General features: G+C 46.9%; 12 non-coding genes across 12 annotated transcripts; all 12 read right to left on the bottom strand.

Annotated features, from left to right (window-relative positions):
* Positions 1 to 136: 136 nt before the first annotated feature.
* On the bottom strand, positions 137 to 218 carry Trnas-cga (transfer RNA serine (anticodon CGA)). The gene has a single exon. It is a non-coding gene; the product is annotated as a tRNA-Ser (tRNA).
* Positions 219 to 356: 138 nt separating this feature from the next.
* Trnak-uuu (transfer RNA lysine (anticodon UUU)) lies at positions 357 to 429 on the bottom strand. Its single transcript has one exon. It is a non-coding gene; the product is annotated as a tRNA-Lys (tRNA).
* A 344-nt stretch (positions 430 to 773) lies between these two features.
* Positions 774 to 855, bottom strand: Trnas-aga (transfer RNA serine (anticodon AGA)). The gene has a single exon. It is a non-coding gene; the product is annotated as a tRNA-Ser (tRNA).
* Positions 856 to 1,580: 725 nt separating this feature from the next.
* Positions 1,581 to 1,662, bottom strand: Trnas-cga (transfer RNA serine (anticodon CGA)). Its single transcript has one exon. It is a non-coding gene; the product is annotated as a tRNA-Ser (tRNA).
* Positions 1,663 to 5,748: 4,086 nt separating this feature from the next.
* Positions 5,749 to 5,830, bottom strand: Trnas-aga (transfer RNA serine (anticodon AGA)). Its single transcript has one exon. It is a non-coding gene; the product is annotated as a tRNA-Ser (tRNA).
* A 725-nt stretch (positions 5,831 to 6,555) lies between these two features.
* Trnas-cga (transfer RNA serine (anticodon CGA)) lies at positions 6,556 to 6,637 on the bottom strand. The gene has a single exon. It is a non-coding gene; the product is annotated as a tRNA-Ser (tRNA).
* A 138-nt stretch (positions 6,638 to 6,775) lies between these two features.
* Positions 6,776 to 6,848, bottom strand: Trnak-uuu (transfer RNA lysine (anticodon UUU)). Its single transcript has one exon. It is a non-coding gene; the product is annotated as a tRNA-Lys (tRNA).
* A 6,821-nt stretch (positions 6,849 to 13,669) lies between these two features.
* Trnas-cga (transfer RNA serine (anticodon CGA)) lies at positions 13,670 to 13,751 on the bottom strand. Its single transcript has one exon. It is a non-coding gene; the product is annotated as a tRNA-Ser (tRNA).
* A 138-nt stretch (positions 13,752 to 13,889) lies between these two features.
* Positions 13,890 to 13,962, bottom strand: Trnak-uuu (transfer RNA lysine (anticodon UUU)). Its single transcript has one exon. It is a non-coding gene; the product is annotated as a tRNA-Lys (tRNA).
* A 343-nt stretch (positions 13,963 to 14,305) lies between these two features.
* Positions 14,306 to 14,387, bottom strand: Trnas-aga (transfer RNA serine (anticodon AGA)). The gene has a single exon. It is a non-coding gene; the product is annotated as a tRNA-Ser (tRNA).
* A 725-nt stretch (positions 14,388 to 15,112) lies between these two features.
* On the bottom strand, positions 15,113 to 15,194 carry Trnas-cga (transfer RNA serine (anticodon CGA)). Its single transcript has one exon. It is a non-coding gene; the product is annotated as a tRNA-Ser (tRNA).
* A 138-nt stretch (positions 15,195 to 15,332) lies between these two features.
* On the bottom strand, positions 15,333 to 15,405 carry Trnak-uuu (transfer RNA lysine (anticodon UUU)). The gene has a single exon. It is a non-coding gene; the product is annotated as a tRNA-Lys (tRNA).
* Positions 15,406 to 20,876: the final 5,471 nt, after the last annotated feature.

Here is a 20,876-nt window from a genome sequence, read left to right as displayed (position 1 = left end):
AGCGGCCGTCGCGAAACAGTATTCTGAAACATAAATTTCCGTCTTGTTGAGAATGGTGTCACTGGTTTGGATCCGCTTTCACCCACGCATGTCACATGTGTGCGAAAATTTCTGCTCGTTTTTACGCAAAATCACACGCAGCCGGTAGGATTCGAACCTACGCTCCCAGAGGGAATCTGATTTCGAGTCAGACGCCTTAACCACTCGGCCACGACTGCCAGTAGCGGAAGATCCTCCCGACACATGCAACTGCTACTGTTTAAAGCACTGCAGTGCCAGGAAACGGCGTAGCAGCATTCTTTTCCGTAGTGCTTACACCGCTACGAGACGTGCGGCTACCAAGGTATTAAAATTTCCGCCCGAACAGGGACTTGAACCCTGGACCCTTAGGTTAAAAGCCTAATGCTCTACCGACTGAGCTATCCGGGCTCACGTTACCTGAACACCCCTCCCTTTAGGCATACTGACACATTGCCTCATGTCCTTTACTGTTGGGTAGTCGTTGCGTGGAGCTGTTACTATTAAAACGTCGTCTGACTGCTGTCTATAAACTCATTACGCTAGGGTCGTAACAGACTATCGAAGAAAGCTGACACACGATGTAAAGTGAAATTGCAGCAGTTTGTACGTCTCAGCAGAGGAGCTACGTGTTTTGTCGACACTCACTGGACAATTGTAAAATTCACAAGCGTCTCGAATGCAGTGTTTCCCACGTATTCGCTCATTTCACGGTTCCGTTGGAGATGTTCTTCACCTCTTGACACAAAAAAGGACGCAGTCGGTAGGACTCGAACCTACGCTCCCAGAGGGAATCTGATTTCTAGTCAGACGCCTTAACCACTCGGCCACGACTGCCGGTCGCAGAAGCGTCTCTCGGCAAGTGCAACTTTTCAAGCAATCTGACGTAAGAACACGACATGGCCTCACTCGTTTCTGTAGTGCTTCCGTTGCCAGCACATTAGCCGTTACGACAGTGTATCAATTTTGGCCTGGACGGGGGTTTGAACCCGGGACCCTTTGGTTGAAAGTCTAGCGCTCTACCGGCTGAGCTACCCGGTCCCTCGGCCGAGCATTGTGGTACATGCTGCATGGTGTTTGAGTGATTCGCGTGTCGTAATTACTGGCTTATGGCTCCAATGGCGACTTCACCGACTTCCCGCTGACGCTACTTTTCTGTCGTCTTAAACGATGGACATACTTGCAAGCAGCTGCGAGATCTTAAGAAAGGAAAACGCTGCACCACTGCTTTTGCCACACTCGAATGAATTGAATTGCGATTCTTAACAAGAAATGAATGCTCGCTCTGTCCAACACTTTGAAGCACATCTGCGTACTCACGAACACGGCGACGGCGCGACAAAATGACGGGGGCGCGTTCGTGGGCCTGCGACTGATTTCTGCAGTACTAGCGTCCGTGCGAGGTAAACCGAGAGCCGCAACAGACAGCGGCCGTCGCGAAACAGTATTCTGAAACATAAATTTCCGTCTTGTTGAGAATGGTGTCACTGGTTTGGATCCGCTTTCACCCACGCATGTCACATGTGTGCGAAAATTTCTGCTCGTTTTTACGCAAAATCACACGCAGCCGGTAGGATTCGAACCTACGCTCCCAGAGGGAATCTGATTTCGAGTCAGACGCCTTAACCACTCGGCCACGACTGCCAGTAGCGGAAGATCCTCCCGACACATGCAACTGCTACTGTTTAAAGCACTGCAGTGCCAGGAAACGGCGTAGCAGCATTCTTTTCCGTAGTGCTTACACCGCTACGAGACGTGCGGCTACCAAGGTATTAAAATTTCCGCCCGAACAGGGACTTGAACCCTGGACCCTTAGGTTAAAAGCCTAATGCTCTACCGACTTTTTTTTTTTTTTTTTTTAGGGCCTCCCATCTCCCCTTCTAGCCCTTCCATTCGCTCTCCTTCATGCGCCTTCTTCGGCGAGCTTCATTGCGAAAATCAAATGAAATGCTTCTTCGCACGTAAGGGAATCCATTGCAATCGTGGTGATAAAAGGAAATTTCTCCATCCAAATGAACTTATTCTGTAACGTAGGATGGTTTTTCAAAATGAGTGAACATGATATTTTGAAAATTGTGAATAAAGAAAGAAAAGTTAATTGGAAAACTGAGAAACGTAGTCTTCTTAAGGACACACACAATACATGACACTGATCTCAGGTTATAGGCACAGTATATCATTCAACACATCATCCAATACCTTCCTTTTGAAAGAGTATTTGTAGCATATTTCCAAAATGCTTGTTGTGGTTGCGTTGGGCGCGGAGCTTGTAATATTCCTCCGTGATGTAGCAGTTGTAGTCCTCAATGGTGTCCGTGATCGTTTTGTGGATGACAAAGTGAACAAAATTGCCGTACAACCACAGTATGGTATTATTTTTCTGACGCGGAAAATACATCATGTCCGGGGCCGAGAGTTCGGCGGTGGTGATGAATCTACCATCATTGCGCCTGAGGAATGCGACCTGCTGCTTAACGTGGTTCCATATGGTATTGTATCCTTGGCAAGTAAACCTGTGCACTGTCGTATCAACATATCCACAACGGCGACACAAGGGAGTATCATGAAGTCCTATAGCATGTAGCCTCTCATTGTTTGCGATGATATCGTTAACCACTTGATACCATGTCGACCTTACTGACATCGTTAAGACTTTATTATGAATATTCTTCCAAACAGTATTCCAATCTTTGGATGGATATTTTTTCTCGATTCGATTCCTGACTGAATAGCGCCATGGAATAGAAGTAGCAGATGACGTGGCGCTGCGGCTGTGTGTCAGATGTATACCCTCTTCGTAACTGATCTCAGTAAAGTAAAGTCTGACGTGGTGCAGCTTGAAATTAATCGGAGCCACATTGACAGGAGCAACTAAACTCTTAGGTTCAGTCAGGTGAAACAGTTGCGTCGTAATACTGTCGGGGTACTTACGGAGGTGTTCTCGAGTACGCTTGATAAATAAAGTCACTGTCTTTTGGCGAACATCTGTGAGTCCGAGGCCACCGGCGACCGGAGGTAAGGTCACCGTACGAGCTGCCACTTTAAAAATACAGCCCCTCCATAATAGCTGACAAACTGCCCTCGTGATATTTTTGGCGATGCCCAAGGGGATAGGAAGACATTGCCCTAGGTAAATCGCTTTTGACAGGAGCACACAGTTAATCAGTTGTACCCTTTGCATTAAATTGAGGTCCCTATTGCGATGCTCTATTAATGAGCCTCTGATGTTGGTAAGCATGTTCTTCCAGTTAACTGAAGCCATCTTGAGCGGGCAGCTAGAAAATGTGACACCGAGGGACTTATGTTGGTTCGTGGACGTGATCCAATCTAAGTCTGCGTTCGCATAACCATTCAGGCTGAGCATAGAACTTTTCGTGTGATTCACAGCTGCACCAGTAGCACCACAATAAATGTGTAAGGCGGTCTGAAGAGCTTGAACATCGTCGTCACTCCGAACGATGACTCCTAAATCGTCTGCATATACATTGGTTACTTTCTTTACCGACATAATCGTGATCCCTTCCAGGCGAACATTTAAACGTCGGACAAGAGGTTCCAGAGCTACGACATAGAGCAGCATGGAGAGTGGGCTTCCTTGCGGGAATCCGCGACAAATATTTATGGCTCTCGTGCATTGACCGTTGACAAGCACTATTGCCGTCATCCCAGTAATCATACGTTGCAAAGACTGCAAGCACCGTCCCCCAAAACCCAGGGTCGACATTGTCTTAAAAAGATAACGATGATCAATCCGGTCAAAAGCATTCGCAAAATCAATAAAGCATAGAGCACCTTTAAGTTGAGCTGCTGAAAAAATTGAAATCACATCACGATATTCACTGACTGTTTTGAGGATACTTCTATGCGGAAGGGCCGTTTGGTCCTGCGCAATGACACGTTGTAGGACTGGAGTCAGTCGCAATTTCAGTGCACGGGCAGCAATTTTGTAGTCTCCATTTAATAAACATATAGGTCGCAGACGACGGACATCCTTCATTCCTCGCCCCTTGGGAACCATCACAAAGACACCCTCGTTAAACTCCGAGGGTATGGAGATACCGTTGATGATTTCATTGATGACGGCGGTGAACGCATCGCCTAGAACATTCCAAAACCTGTAGTAAAATTCGACTGGTAAACCATCCGGCCCAGGCGTCTTGTTTAGCGGAGAAGTTTTGACGATATCCAAAACATCATCACTAGAAAAGATGTCCAATATCGCCCTATTCTCGTCCTCAGTAACTATCGAGTCTATGTCGTTAAGTAACGTCGCCACAGACTGTTCATTGACGTCAGTTGCAGTATATAAACTCGTAAAAAAGCGATGGATTTCGTTAATGATGTCACGTTGTTCATGGAGCACATCGTTATTCACATCGCGCAGGGTGTTGATAAAACTATTCCTTCTATGCTTTGCATGCCGGAGGAGATGATACAAAGAGGCAGTTTCATCTTCGACAGTGGAATGTGCTCTTGACTTCACCTTCAGACCATCAAGTTGTCTTCGTTTCAGTTGGGTTAAAATCGCCTTAATTTTCTTTATTTGCATGAAATGGTCAGCAGACAAAACTGGACGATCATACAGTTCTCGCAAACAGGTATAATAAAATTCGATAGTGTCTTTCCGAAGTTTAGCCCTTGCCTTGCCATAGTCGATCAAAGTCATCCGCAGCTTCCTTTTAGCGTAGTTGGTCCACCACGCAATGGTGGAAACGTATCTGGGTCTCGCTCTGAGGCACATATTCCAGGTCACTTGGATGGATTCATTTAAGTCGGTTTCGTTAAGGAGACTGACATTCAATTTCCAAAGCCCGCGTCCCCAATAGGTCTTTTGCCGGTCAAGATGTATGCTACAACGAACTCCACAGTGATCAGAAAAACTGGTGGGAATCGTGTCTATTGAAGATGCACACTGCATTAAACTATCGGATATATAAATTCTGTCAATTCGACTGGCCGCCAAGTTCGTCATATATGTAAACTTGACAGCTGTGGGGTGAAATAGTTCCCATGCGTCTGTAAGACGTAAGGCTGTGACACAATCGTTCAGTGCTTGAGAGAAGTTAAAGTTCGGTTTTTGATCCTTTGGCTTCAGTACACAGTTCCAGTCGCCAGCTATGATGATATTATCTGAATTGTCTGTTAACAAGTGAACCATTTCACCGGTGAAAAAAGTTGTCCTGGCCGCTCGGGAGCTGCTACCAGAGGGGGCATAGACATTTACAACCGTCGTATTAAAGATTTTACAAGAGATTCCGCGACCGGATTCTAGAAGACACAAAGGCTCTGCCGGTATACCATGTTTCACCAAAATAGCCGTTCCACATTCATTTTCGAAAGCAACATTTAAGATTTCGGTAAACCCCGACCGACTGAGCTATCCGGGCTCACGTTACCTGAACACCCCTCCCTTTAGGCATACTGACACATTGCCTCATGTCCTTTACTGTTGGGTAGTCGTTGCGTGGAGCTGTTACTATTAAAACGTCGTCTGACTGCTGTCTATAAACTCATTACGCTAGGGTCGTAACAGACTATCGAAGAAAGCTGACACACGATGTAAAGTGAAATTGCAGCAGTTTGTACGTCTCAGCAGAGGAGCTACGTGTTTTGTCGACACTCACTGGACAATTGTAAAATTCACAAGCGTCTCGAATGCAGTGTTTCCCACGTATTCGCTCATTTCACGGTTCCGTTGGAGATGTTCTTCACCTCTTGACACAAAAAGGACGCAGTCGGTAGGACTCGAACCTACGCTCCCAGAGGGAATCTGATTTCTAGTCAGACGCCTTAACCACTCGGCCACGACTGCCGGTCGCAGAAGCGTCTCTCGGCAAGTGCAACTTTTCAAGCAATCTGACGTAAGAACACGACATGGCCTCACTCGTTTCTGTAGTGCTTCCGTTGCCAGCACATTAGCCGTTACGACAGTGTATCAATTTTGGCCTGGACGGGGGTTTGAACCCGGGACCCTTTGGTTGAAAGTCTAGCGCTCTACCGGCTGAGCTACCCGGTCCCTCGGCCGAGCATTGTGGTACATGCTGCATGGTGTTTGAGTGATTCGCGTGTCGTAATTACTGGCTTATGGCTCCAATGGCGACTTCACCGACTTCCCGCTGACGCTACTTTTCTGTCGTCTTAAACGATGGACATACTTGCAAGCAGCTGCGAGATCTTAAGAAAGGAAAACGCTGCACCACTGCTTTTGCCACACTCGAATGAATTGAATTGCGATTCTTAACAAGAAATGAATGCTCGCTCTGTCCAACACTTTGAAGCACATCTGCGTACTCACGAACACGGCGACGGCGCGACAAAATGACGGGGGCGCGTTCGTGGGCCTGCGACTGATTTCTGCAGTACTAGCGTCCGTGCAAGGTAAACCGAGAGCCGCAACAGACAGCGGCCGTCGCGAAACAGTATTCTGAAACATAAATTTCCGTCTTGTTGAGAATGGTGTCACTGGTTTGGATCCGCTTTCACCCACGCATGTCACATGTGTGCGAAAATTTCTGCTCGTTTTTACGCAAAATCACACGCAGCCGGTAGGATTCGAACCTACGCTCCCAGAGGGAATCTGATTTCGAGTCAGACGCCTTAACCACTCGGCCACGACTGCCAGTAGCGGAAGATCCTCCCGACACATGCAACTGCTACTGTTTAAAGCACTGCAGTGCCAGGAAACGGCGTAGCAGCATTCTTTTCCGTAGTGCTTACACCGCTACGAGACGTGCGGCTACCAAGGTATTAAAATTTCCGCCCGAACAGGGACTTGAACCCTGGACCCTTAGGTTAAAAGCCTAATGCTCTACCGACTGAGCTATCCGGGCTCACGTTACCTGAACACCCCTCCCTTTAGGCATACTGACACATTGCCTCATGTCCTTTACTGTTGGGTAGTCGTTGCGTGGAGCTGTTACTATTAAAACGTCGTCTGACTGCTGTCTATAAACTCATTACGCTAGGGTCGTAACAGACTATCGAAGAAAGCTGACACACGATGTAAAGTGAAATTGCAGCAGTTTGTACGTCTCAGCAGAGGAGCTACGTGTTTTGTCGACACTCACTGGACAATTGTAAAATTCACAAGCGTCTCGAATGCAGTGTTTCCCACGTATTCGCTCATTTCACGGTTCCGTTGGAGATGTTCTTCACCTCTTGACACAAAAAAGGACGCAGTCGGTAGGACTCGAACCTACGCTCCCAGAGGGAATCTGATTTCTAGTCAGACGCCTTAACCACTTTTTTTTTTTTTTTAAAGTCAGACGCCTTAACCACTTTTTTTTTTTTTTTCTTTTTTTTACCCGGGCCTCCTGGGTGAGAGCCAGGTATCCTAGCCACTTTTTTTTTTTACCACTTTTTTTTACGTTTTTTTATTGTTTCAGTTTTTTTTTATTTTTTTTATTTTTTTTTTCGCTGTTGTCTCATTTTTAAAAGGCGGTAGCAGGCAGGGAGAGGCAAAGCGGGCAGGGGTCATGGAATCTGAGGCCTGGCCACTGCGCCTCTCGCCGGAACTGTCACCGCGTCACCCTAACCCTTCGGCGTAACGAGGAAATGGTGGGGCTTGACTCCGCCGCCAGTAATACAAAAACAGAAATTAATCCGGAGACGAAATGTTGCATCCATTTGCAGTGTAAATGATATATGTCCATTTTCATATGTATGCAGGAGAGCCGGGGAATCCGTGCACTTTGCACCACATGATGGCATCTCACTCCACCAATCTGAGTAAGTAGTGGATGAGCAAAATAAATGAAAAGTCTTCTATCGTTGTTTCTCTCCATCGGATCGTCTGTGACAATCAAGAAAACTAGGAAAACTAGGAACCGCAGTTCCGTGCAAGGCAACCACCAATGATACGAAACGCGCTACGACAAACATTCAGTTAATTTCCGAACGTGACAATGATCCAAGTAACGCACTCGTAAAGTAGTCTGCCTCGCTGTAACTTCTTGGGCCTTCATGTGAGGCGTCCGAAGGCAGGGTGGAAATCCACCATGTCGGAAGAAATGGCTTTAAACACACCATCCTATAGTGGCTGTGAAATGATCGTGTGAGTCAAAAAGTTTGCAAAATGAGCTTTATAGTTTTGAGTCTGCTGTAGTCGGTGGTGCTGTATCATTAAATACATAAGAAAGTCTTCTTTACTCGTTTCGTTCACATTAAAAAGATAGTAAACTGTGTGGCCTTTAAGCCAGTTCACTGAATTTCGTTTGGTCTGCGGGTAAGGCACTACCTCCGGAGTGAGGAAGTCAGCTGGCGTTATGGTCGCAGGGCAGGTTCTAGTGATGCTTGCCAACAACTGTCGTATGGCCACCCAAACATCTCGCACTTTTTCGCAGACAAAGCGGTGTTCCTCGCTATCTTGTACCTGGCAACTGTTGCATAAGGGTGAATCGGCCAGATGAATGGAATGGAGTCTGGCATTGGTAGCGATTTTACGATTCACCGTGAGATACCAAGACGCTCGCACGTGAGACGGTAAATGGCGTGAATGAAGATTATCCCAAATGACCGGCCAATTGTGAGCTGTATATTTGACTTCGATGTTATTCCTGGATGTGGACTCAATCAAAGTCTTATAAAGTTGCTTCACCACCGTTATTTCCTTCTCCGGAATTCTTGTTCGAGCATAACTATATTCCAACAGGAAGTATTTTAAATGGGAAAGAGCATGTGGAATATGATGTACATCAATCGGGGGATTGAGGTCCGCCGGGGAGATTTCGTTGAGAAGGTGAGCAGTGAGACAGTGTGGAGATGTTGTCCACAGCTTATACATACTGCTTAAATAGAGCGCCTGTGCCTTTTTATTTACATCAGTGAGGTTTAATCCGCCCTTCCGAGTAGGGAGCGTCAACGTAACATATTTAACTTTGAAGATATTGCCTCGGGTCACGAAATGGCCCAGGGCAGACAGCATTCGATGTGCAATGCTACTGGGAAGAGGCAACACTTTGGCTACATAGTTAATCTTCGAGAGGATATAGGTGTTGACCAGTTCAACTTTTTGGAGAGCATTCAGTTGCCTCATGCTATGCAGTTGTACACATGCCCTAACCTTATGAAGTAGAGCTCTATAATTAACAGCAATGGTATTCTGTATCGTCCGCCGAAACTCAAGTCCTAAGCACTTGACACCGGTAATTTCTCGTAATCGGGCATGGTTGGGGAGATTTATACCCCGTCCGACATTCATAAGTCCAGATTTTTGCCAGTTCACCTTCGCCCCAGATGCCGCCTCATATCGTTGAAGTATTTGCAGTGAGGACCGCACTTCTTGCGCATTCACGACAAGAAAGCCAACATCATCTGCGTACGCACGGCACACAATCTTCTGGCTATTGATTTCCAATCCCTGCAAATGTGCAGTTAGCGTAGCGAGCAGAGGTTCTATGGCGATGGCAAAGAGAGCCATCGACATCGGACAGCCTTGCCTCACCGAACACTCGATATCAATAGCGCCACTGAGGCGACCATTAATTTGGATTCGCGACGTACTATTACGGATCATATTGTCGAGTACTTGGGTGAACTGGTGCGGAAATCCCAATTCCTGCATGACGCGGAAAAGGAACCGATGGCTCACCCTGTCGAACGCTTTTGCAAAGTCTATCATGAAGAGGGCGCATTTTAATTTGCAAGCCTCCGCTACGGCAATGATATCTCGGTAATCCGTGAGCGTGTGGTAAATAGATCTACCGCTACCGACACTCGTTTGATACGGGCCTGTGATTGTGGTCATGACAGTTTTGAGCCGTTGGCTCAGAACACGGGCGAATAGTTTATAATCACTATTTAATAATGTGAGAGGTCTCAGGTTTGTGAGGGTGTTACTGCACGGCGTCTTGGGCAGTAAGACAACAATTCCTTGGCGAAATTCCTGCGGAATAACGGTTTGAGGGTTCATTAGTTCGTGACATATTGCAAGTAGTTTCGATTTCATCTGCGGCCAGAAGGCTTGATATACTTCAGCAGGTAGTCCATCGCAGCCAGGAGATTTATTCCTCGGACTCCTTAGGATAATGTCTGTTAATTCGTCTTCTGTCACCTCCGTCAGCAGCTGAGTCGCCTCTGTGGGGCTGAGTTTCCGTGATAAATTTGTCGCAAAATCCGCAAACACGGTATCATCCGTCATTTTATTGGACATCAGGTCTCGATAGTACTCTTCAATCGCACGCATAATTTCACTTTGTGTAGTAACTATTGCACCGGCGCTGGTTCGGATTTGTGTAATGATTTTCCGACTGCCTCGTCGACTTTCACGTAACATGTGATACATGGCAGCTTCTTCTTCTTGCACCGTCTTAGGAACTCGCGCCCGAATTTGAAAACCTTCCAACTGTTTCCGTTGCAGCGTTAAAAGTTTTGCCTGAATTCGTTTGATCTTTGCAAAATTGCCGATGACGGTCGCGTCCGATGTATACAACTCCCGAAGACACTGAAAGTCGAATTCCATCGTCCGTTTTTGCCACTGAGTTTTCTGACGGGAGTAAAACATGAAAGTTTTCCTAATTTGTGGTTTGGCGCATTTTAGCCACCACTCGATCGCGGAGTTGTAGGAATTGAATTTGCGTTCACATGCCGTCCAGGTGGACAGGAAGGCTTCTCGACATGCAGGATCATGCAAATGTGCGATGTTGAACTTCCATAACCCTCGACTCCGGTATGTTTCCTGTTTTTGCATGTTGACGGTACAGATATAGGCAGCATGATCGGAAAACACAGTAGGCCATATTTCGGTGTGTAGCAGGTGTTGCGTTAAATTACGCGTTATGTAAATTCTATCTAACCTACTTGCCGAATGATTGGTAACATGCGTAAAACCCACTGCCACGCCGTGCGTGGACGTCCAAGTGTCAGTGAAACGGAGGTCTTGAATGATCTGTTCTAATTCAACACACCGATTAAAGTGTGGAGTTTGATCTGTTTGACGAAGCACACAATTGAAATCGCCGCCAAAAATGACATCACTGTAATTGGTCCCGAAGAGCGGAAGGATCTCGTGGCGAAAAAATTCTGCACGGCGTTGCCTGTTACTGGACCCAGAAGGTGCGTAAATATTAATCAGTCTGATGTCATTGACAGTTACTGCTATCCCTCTTCCGGTCACCAGTTTGGCCTCACAATTTGCAATGATCCCTTCTTTTAACAGTAATGCTGTTCCAAGTTCGAAACCGTTGCCAGGGTTCACGAAAGCGTTATACCCGGCTATGTGGTCTAACCTGATATCACTCACTTCCTGAAGCATTGCAATATCTATGTCGGCTGCGTATAACAAGTCTTGTAAGTTTTTCAGATTCAAATCACTACGTATCTTATTTATATTGAGAGTCAGGATCTTGTAGGCCTGCAAGGTGGTCATAGATTGATGGAACGAAAGGAGCAGACAATAGGATGCGTCATACAGCCGTCAATTGGAGGCGCCGACCGTGTCGGTCGTTTGAGTAGCCATGGCCACGTGGACGTTGTTGCCATCAACTGCTGATACGGGGGGCAAGGAGCCGGTCGAGGGTGTGGAATCATCCTGCATCTCTACATCAGCTGCATGCGTTTCACACTCGTCTGCCCAATTGGGAGAGGAAAGGGTGCCTACTGGCTCAGGAACTGGTGGATTCGTATCCTGTGGCTCAATGTGCGGAGGCGGCGTCTCATCTGGTCCGCTGTCGAACATCGTGGAAGTCTCCGACATGGTGTCGTCTGATCGTGTTGTGTCACGCGAGCGCGAAGGCGAGGCGGCAGCGTCTTCGGGGCCTTCTTTTAAGTTCTGGCCGATTAATTTAGCCTTTCCCCGCAAGCTCGGTGCTGTATCTTCCGCACCTTGGTGAGCCATCCTCCGTTTTTTATTTTTCTTCGGAGATCGAGTACCCCGTATTACTGTGTCAGAGTTGGGCATCGTTTCACTGACTTGTTCAGACATGGGAGCAGGAGCCATGGACACCTCCGCCAACTCAGCACCCCGTGAGGGTTGGTCCACCGCCATATCACTGGTCCTGTTAGTGTCATGGGTTTCAGAAGCAGCTATCTCGGATGCGACTGGCGTGTCCGGAGATGTCACATTAACGATGCGACTGGGTCCGGCAGGTGTATCGCGAGTCGGTTGGATTGACGGCTCACCGCGGGCAACCGACACATACGATGGCGCTAAAGTTGACATCGCGGGGGGGCTAACACTCTCTCCAGTTGGCAGTTGAACCACACGACGCTGTAAACATTCCGCACGAACATGTCCCGTCGAGTTACATCTGGCACATGTCCTAGGTTGGCCATCATACATTACGACGGCACGGTACCCACAAACCGTGACGTACGACGGAATATGGCGTTGCAAGTCAACTTTAAGCTGCCTGACGCCATTCAGGACCGGATACTTATGTGCCGGAGACCAACGTTCTGCAAAGTTGCTCAAAACTTTGCCATACGGCGATATCGCAACATTAATCTGTTCTGCTGGGACCTCAAATGGTAGTTCAAAAATACGAATTGTTCGAAGTCCAAGCCCGGCGTGGGAAACAGTAACGACACCAACATTGCCATCACTATGCTTAAACTTCAAACCGGAACTATAGGAGTCAACTAGTTTGTCACAAAACTCGGCATCTCTCATCTTGATATAAACGGTACTAGACAGAATCGACAAATGTATACCGATAATCTCATCGAGTCCAATTTTCATCACGTCTTCGAGGAAATCTTCGACTTCGAAGGAGGTTGGCCGGGCAAACGTGTTTTCGAACGTTAACTTCAAAGTGTCTTTTCTCATAGCATGTGCCATCACTGAATTCTCAACGTCATTCCACAAACGCAAGAATAACCGCTGCTAGCGAGCGACTTACCCTGCAGAAATAAACAAGCCAGCCACAGCGCGAGCACAGACAACCGCACGCCACGGCCGCTGCAGGCAGGAACCACTCGGCCACGACTGCCGGTCGCAGAAGCGTCTCTCGGCAAGTGCAACTTTTCAAGCAATCTGACGTAAGAACACGACATGGCCTCACTCGTTTCTGTAGTGCTTCCGTTGCCAGCACATTAGCCGTTACGACAGTGTATCAATTTTGGCCTGGACGGGGGTTTGAACCCGGGACCCTTTGGTTGAAAGTCTAGCGCTCTACCGGCTGAGCTACCCGGTCCCTCGGCCGAGCATTGTGGTACATGCTGCATGGTGTTTGAGTGATTCGCGTGTCGTAATTACTGGCTTATGGCTCCAATGGCGACTTCACCGACTTCCCGCTGACGCTACTTTTCTGTCGTCTTAAACGATGGACATACTTGCAAGCAGCTGCGAGATCTTAAGAAAGGAAAACGCTGCACCACTGCTTTTGCCACACTCGAATGAATTGAATTGCGATTCTTAACAAGAAATGAATGCTCGCTCTGTCCAACACTTTGAAGCACATCTGCGTACTCACGAACACGGCGACGGCGCGACAAAATGACGGGGGCGCGTTCGTGGGCCTGCGACTGATTTCTGCAGTACTAGCGTCCGTGCGAGGTAAACCGAGAGCCGCAACAGACAGCGGCCGTCGCGAAACAGTATTCTGAAACATAAATTTCCGTCTTGTTGAGAATGGTGTCACTGGTTTGGATCCGCTTTCACCCACGCATGTCACATGTGTGCGAAAATTTCTGCTCGTTTTTACGCAAAATCACACGCAGCCGGTAGGATTCGAACCTACGCTCCCAGAGGGAATCTGATTTCGAGTCAGACGCCTTAACCACTCGGCCACGACTGCCAGTAGCGGAAGATCCTCCCGACACATGCAACTGCTACTGTTTAAAGCACTGCAGTGCCAGGAAACGGCGTAGCAGCATTCTTTTCCGTAGTGCTTACACCGCTACGAGACGTGCGGCTACCAAGGTATTAAAATTTCCGCCCGAACAGGGACTTGAACCCTGGACCCTTAGGTTAAAAGCCTAATGCTCTACCGACTGAGCTATCCGGGCTCACGTTACCTGAACACCCCTCCCTTTAGGCATACTGACACATTGCCTCATGTCCTTTACTGTTGGGTAGTCGTTGCGTGGAGCTGTTACTATTAAAACGTCGTCTGACTGCTGTCTATAAACTCATTACGCTAGGGTCGTAACAGACTATCGAAGAAAGCTGACACACGATGTAAAGTGAAATTGCAGCAGTTTGTACGTCTCAGCAGAGGAGCTACGTGTTTTGTCGACACTCACTGGACAATTGTAAAATTCACAAGCGTCTCGAATGCAGTGTTTCCCACGTATTCGCTCATTTCACGGTTCCGTTGGAGATGTTCTTCACCTCTTGACACAAAAAGGACGCAGTCGGTAGGACTCGAACCTACGCTCCCAGAGGGAATCTGATTTCTAGTCAGACGCCTTAACCACTCGGCCACGACTGCCGGTCGCAGAAGCGTCTCTCGGCAAGTGCAACTTTTCAAGCAATCTGACGTAAGAACACGACATGGCCTCACTCGTTTCTGTAGTGCTTCCGTTGCCAGCACATTAGCCGTTACGACAGTGTATCAATTTTGGCCTGGACGGGGGTTTGAACCCGGGACCCTTTGGTTGAAAGTCTAGCGCTCTACCGGCTGAGCTACCCGGTCCCTCGGCCGAGCATTGTGGTACATGCTGCATGGTGTTTGAGTGATTCGCGTGTCGTAATTACTGGCTTATGGCTCCAATGGCGACTTCACCGACTTCCCGCTGACGCTACTTTTCTGTCGTCTTAAACGATGGACATACTTGCAAGCAGCTGCGAGATCTTAAGAAAGGAAAACGCTGCACCACTGCTTTTGCCACACTCGAATGAATTGAATTGCGATTCTTAACAAGAAATGAATGCTCGCTCTGTCCAACACTTTGAAGCACATCTGCGTACTCACGAACACGGCGACGGCGCGACAAAATGACGGGGGCGCGTTCGTGGGCCTGCGACTGATTTCTGCAGTACTAGCGTCCGTGCGAGGTAAACCGAGAGCCGCAACAGACAGCGGCCGTCGCGAAACAGTATTCTGAAACATAAATTTCCGTCTTGTTGAGAATGGTGTCACTGGTTTGGATCCGCTTTCACCCACGCATGTCACATGTGTGCGAAAATTTCTGCTCGTTTTTACGCAAAATCACACGCAGCCGGTAGGATTCGAACCTACGCTCCCAGAGGGAATCTGATTTCGAGTCAGACGCCTTAACCACTCGGCCACGACTGCCAGTAGCGGAAGATCCTCCCGACACATGCAACTGCTACTGTTTAAAGCACTGCAGTGCCAGGAAACGGCGTAGCAGCATTCTTTTCCGTAGTGCTTACACCGCTACGAGACGTGCGGCTACCAAGGTATTAAAATTTCCGCCCGAACAGGGACTTGAACCCTGGACCCTTAGGTTAAAAGCCTAATGCTCTACCGACTGAGCTATCCGGGCTCACGTTACCTGAACACCCCTCCCTTTAGGCATACTGACACATTGCCTCATGTCCTTTACTGTTGGGTAGTCGTTGCGTGGAGCTGTTACTATTAAAACGTCGTCTGACTGCTGTCTATAAACTCATTACGCTAGGGTCGTAACAGACTATCGAAGAAAGCTGACACACGATGTAAAGTGAAATTGCAGCAGTTTGTACGTCTCAGCAGAGGAGCTACGTGTTTTGTCGACACTCACTGGACAATTGTAAAATTCACAAGCGTCTCGAATGCAGTGTTTCCCACGTATTCGCTCATTTCACGGTTCCGTTGGAGATGTTCTTCACCTCTTGACACAAAAAAGGACGCAGTCGGTAGGACTCGAACCTACGCTCCCAGAGGGAATCTGATTTCTAGTCAGACGCCTTAACCACTTTTTTTTTTTTTTTTAGTCAGACGCCTTAACCACTTTTTTTTTTTTTTTTTTAGCCAGGTATCCTAGCCACTTTTTTTTTTTTTTATTAACCGTTACACCATTTTTTTTTCTTTTTTTTAGAATGGTCAGGGCATGGTACACGCCGCACAAGCAGTGGGGTCTGTTCACGGCACTGCCAGTGCGTCGAGACCCAAACCCCTCCCACCCCTTTTTCACGTTCCCTGTTGGGTCATAACACTAAATGTGCAGAAATCGTAACACAATAGTCCCATTCTCCGATGTAAGAAAAACAAAGAAAAACTCTTCACTGAGTAGGAACGGAACACTGATAAAAAAAAATAAAAAAATAAAAATAACAGAAAGTTCCTGAAGCAAGGTAAAAGTAAATAATAATAAGGAACCAAGTGACTAGTATTTTTCTTGTGTTCGTCCTCGTGCAAGGTGTTGTAGTGGTTCCACATATTTAACCAACACCCATTTTTTCAAAAATGATCTTCAGCATGTTGCCATAGTGCTTCTTGTGGTTGCGATACGTGCTGATTTTTGCATATTCACACTTCATGTAAACGCGGAACTCGATCTCGTTGTCCGACCCAAATGTGTTGATGACATAACTAACATATTTTCCCAGTAACCAGCTAATGGCGTTGGTTTTTAATTTCGGAAAGTATGTCATGTCCGGTCTCAGGAGGAGCGATGGCGTTATATATTGCGTAGAGGATCTGGTGAGAAAGGCGATTTGTTGCCTGATCAAATTCCAGTTATGCACATTGCCACCACATGTGAATCTGTGGCCGAGTGTATCCACCAGATTGCAGTTTCCACAAAGGTGTGTCTGGTTTAAACCGATCCCATATAGTCTCTCGTTGGTGCTGATGACATTATTAACTGTTTTGTACCATGCGGAAATAGCGTCTGTAGATAGCCCGGCATAGTTGATGTTCCGCCATACAGCTGTCCAGTCACAATTTGGGAATTTCGTTTCAATTTTGTTTCTACCCTCATTGAACTTCCTTTCAAGTATGATGTCGCGCGCTGTGATACGTGTGTTGCTTCTGATTTCGTCACTAAGATAACTTGCTTCGAGGAAAAAGTTCCTCACATACTGCAGACGGGCATTAATCCTTCGCACATCAATCGGTGCTTGCAGGCTATGGGGTGTCACAGCCCCGAAGAGCTTTGCGGTTATACATTGTGGAAGTTCTCTGAGTATATGGAAAGTCCGTTTGAGGAACAGAGCAGACGCTTTATTGCGAATATCCACCAAACCGAGGCCCCCGTTTCTGACATCCAGTATAACCGTAGTCGCACCAACCCTGAATATGTCTCCTCGCCATAAATAATTGGTAACAGTGGACATGATCCCTTTCGCTATGAGTTTAGGGATCGGAAAGACTTGCGCAGTGAAATACGCTTTAGACAAAACGCATGAGTTGATGAATCTGACTTTTTGCACCAGGTCCATAGTTCGATGGATGTTCTCCATTACAGCACCATGAACTTTCCTCCTAGTTTCCGTCCAGTTAAAAGCAGCCATCCGCATCGGACATGCCATTAAGGTTATGCCCAAAGTTTTATGTTTGGTGTCTTGTTTAGCCCATGCCAGTCGAAGGTGATCGAGGCCCCGTAGATTCAATATTTGACTTTTGTTTTCATTTGCTGTCGCTCCCGACGCTAGACAATATCTTTGGATTTCTCTTTCCAGTGTAACAGCCTCCTCCTTATTCCTTATTACAACGCCCACGTCATCAGCATAGGCTCGTATGACAGTTTTCTCACCACTCAATGTTAGGCCTGTTAATCTTGCGTGGACAGTGCGGAGGAAGGGCTCTAAAGATACGGAAAATAAAAACATTGATAAGGGACTGCCCTGTGGAACCCCTCGCCTTATCTGTATGGGTTTAGATGTTTGGCCATTGATTGCTATTTTCGCATTTATACCCGTTGCAATATTCCTTATCATGTTCACAATATGGGGGTGGAAAGCCATTCTTGACAGCGTCGCAAAGAGGTATCTATGACTAACACGGTCAAAAGCTTTGTTGAAATCGATAAAGATTAACGCACATTTTATACTTGTCACGGAGGTAATTGCAATGACGTCTCTGTATGCAGATAGACTTTCGAATATCGTTCTGGTCGGAGAACAAGATTGGTAATGACTCAATATTTTGTTGGAATAGGCAGAGAGTCTTTTGTTGATAATACGCGAAATTATTTTGTAATCAGAATTTAGGAGCGAAAGAGGCCGAAAATTGTTTAAGTTGGTTTTGCCTTTACTCTTAGGAATCAGTATTATTTTACTTTCCTTAAACTCTGCAGGGATCGGTTGTCCGTTCAGGACCTCATTTGCCATGGAAGTGATCTTGTCCCCAATGATAGACCAGTAGCGGGCATAAAACTCCACAGGGAGGCCATCAAATCCCGGAGATTTGTTGAGAGGTGAGTTACGCACTGCCTCATGCACTTCATCTTTAGTAATAGGTGACAGGATGTCAGCGTTGTCTGTGCCCGACAATTTTGGACCTAAAATATTGAGAAAGTCCTCGAGAGCTGCATCTTCCACTGTGGTAGGGGCATATAGGGTTTCATAGTACCTGTGGACTTCGTCCAGTATTTGTTTCTGGCATGTGAGCCTCGTACCAGTATGCGTCTGGACTTCATCAATGAAAGTTAGACGTCTGTTCTTAGCATGCCGCACCAAGTGATACAGAGAAGCTGTTTCATCTGCTACGACTGATGTGGCTTTCGATTTAATTTTGAGTCCCTCCATCTGTTGCCGTTTAATGCTTAATAACTTGGCTTTAATTTTTTTGATATCATGCAGACGAATTACGTCATCATGGGCTTGTTGATATAAGTCCCTTAAAACTTTATAATAAAACTCCATTGTATTCCTCAACTCCCTGTGCCTCGCTGCACTATACTGCATGACAACTTTCCGCAGCTTTGGTTTAGCCCTCCTTGTCCACCAGTCAATGACTGTTGGGTGCTTGTCTACTGTGCGGAGGCACATAGTCCACGCAAACCTTATTTCCTGTTCCAGTTCGTCGTCAGTTAAAACAGAAATATTTAAGTTCCATTGGCCTCTGAATCGACGGGTTGGCTGTACACTTAGATTAAAGCAAGTTAAAAGTGTACTGTGATCGCTAAAATACACAGGAATAGTCTCAACGTTTAATAAAGAATTTTGCAAATTTGGTGACACGTAAATTCTATCTAATCTGCTGCGGGAGTGGCTGGTTATATACGTGAAACCGACTGACGTCGGATGCTGAAGTTCCCACACATCCTTAAGGTGGAGATCACTTACTAACTTTTTTAACTGTGGCGAGTAGTTGAAGTTGGGTTGTTGATCTTTCTGGTTTAAAACACAGTTAAAATCTCCACCTAGTATAAGAGAACACGGATTTTTCCTCAATAAATAGATCAGTTCATCTTGAAAAAACTTCACACGATCCAATTTGTGGGAAGTTCCTGAAGGGGCGTAAAGGTTAAGCACTGTTACATCGAAAATTTTTATGCCTATGGCCCTACCTGATTCTAGTCGTTCGATTTCAGTCACCGGAATGCCTTCCCTTATAAGAATGGCTGTACCGACATTGGCTTCCGTAGAAACATTAACAATTTCAAAAAAGCCTGGGATCCGAAATTCCGATATCGCAACTTCTTGTAGCAAAGCGATATCTGTTCCGGACTGGTACAAGAATTCTTTTAGTGCTGCCAATTTCAAGGGTGACTGTATTTTATTAATGTTAATAGTAGTAATGCTATAAGCTTGCAGCACAGACATACCGGAAGAAGCTATTTGGGATGAGGTTCGGTATGATTATAGCAGCAAACGTGCTTCCCCACAACGCACGACCTTTACAAGCTGCGTGCCCATTACATGTACTAACTTCCTAGTAAAAGTTGCACTGCTTTGAAACAAAGAGCTTGAGAAGTATCCTGAAATCCGGACAATGCATTTCTATAAGTCACTGCGGCCATTCTCTTTCTCCACGTCAGTGTTGGCCCTGATGACTTCATATTTAATATTCTGTTTCTTGATGTCTTTCTTCTCTGATGGAGCTTTCGCGTGAGGACGCGTGACAGTAAGACCCGGTGTCGGTCGCAACCGCCGGCGGTGGCTGCAGGGGGCAACGGCCGGGGCTTGCGAGTCGTCAATGTTTGGTTCCGGCGTGGCGTCTGTTGTGTTGTCGTGCTGTCGAGGCGGCGATGCGTGTTTATTTCCTCCTTCGGCGCGGCGTTGCGCTTCGGAGTCAGCAGGTTGTTTACTAGGTACTTCCTCGTACGGTTCGCACTGTATGGGTTGTGCACTGGATGCGGGTATTTCAGCCGTGACCTCAGGCTCAGGGTCACATTTCCGTGGAAAGTCACTACCCGCTGCGTCACTATCTGTCCGTGGCGGTGTAAGTCCATGTGCGGAAGTGGGAGCCACATCGACCGTCATTCCATCTTCGTTGTCCACTTCCAACAGATCTTCAGGACTAGGCTTCGGCCTCCTGGCAACGGGTGTTTCACAGGAAGAGTCCTCATCTACATTTTTTTCAGTTTCCTCTAGAGGACGCTTTTTTGTGGGAATCTCGCTGTCACGGGACGGAAGTTCAGCAGTTAATGCAGGTTTTAAGGACGGAAAGTCATCAACAGGAAGTGCAACATTGTCAGAGATAGTAACAGGATCCACGACCGCCGCCGGCTCTGTTGTATTACTGGCTGGCAACAAATCGTTGAGTGTTAATTTCCGGCGTTGCGTAAGGTTATTTGTTAGCACAAATACACGGCGAGGGCAGTCCTGACGGAGGTGACCAGACTCGTTACATACATGACATGTAGGGGTTTGTCCTGAGTACATAACATGCGCCTTGTGCCCGTCAACAAAGATGTGGGAGGGAATGTTTGCTTTCACTTCCATCTCCACGGAGCGAATGCCGTTAAAGCACTGCAGCTTGAAACGTGAAGCCCACCTTTCGTTGACTATTTGCCTGACAACCCCATACTTTGAAAGGGCATCTTTAATTTTCGAATTGTCTACTTCTATGGGAATATTCAACACC

The sequence above is a fragment of the Schistocerca nitens genome, chromosome 4, assembly GCF_023898315.1.
Source record: "Schistocerca nitens isolate TAMUIC-IGC-003100 chromosome 4, iqSchNite1.1, whole genome shotgun sequence".
Lineage (NCBI taxonomy): Eukaryota > Metazoa > Arthropoda > Insecta > Orthoptera > Acrididae > Schistocerca > Schistocerca nitens.
Note: the sequence above shows the minus strand (reverse complement) of the source record. Positions and strands in the feature narration are given on the sequence as shown.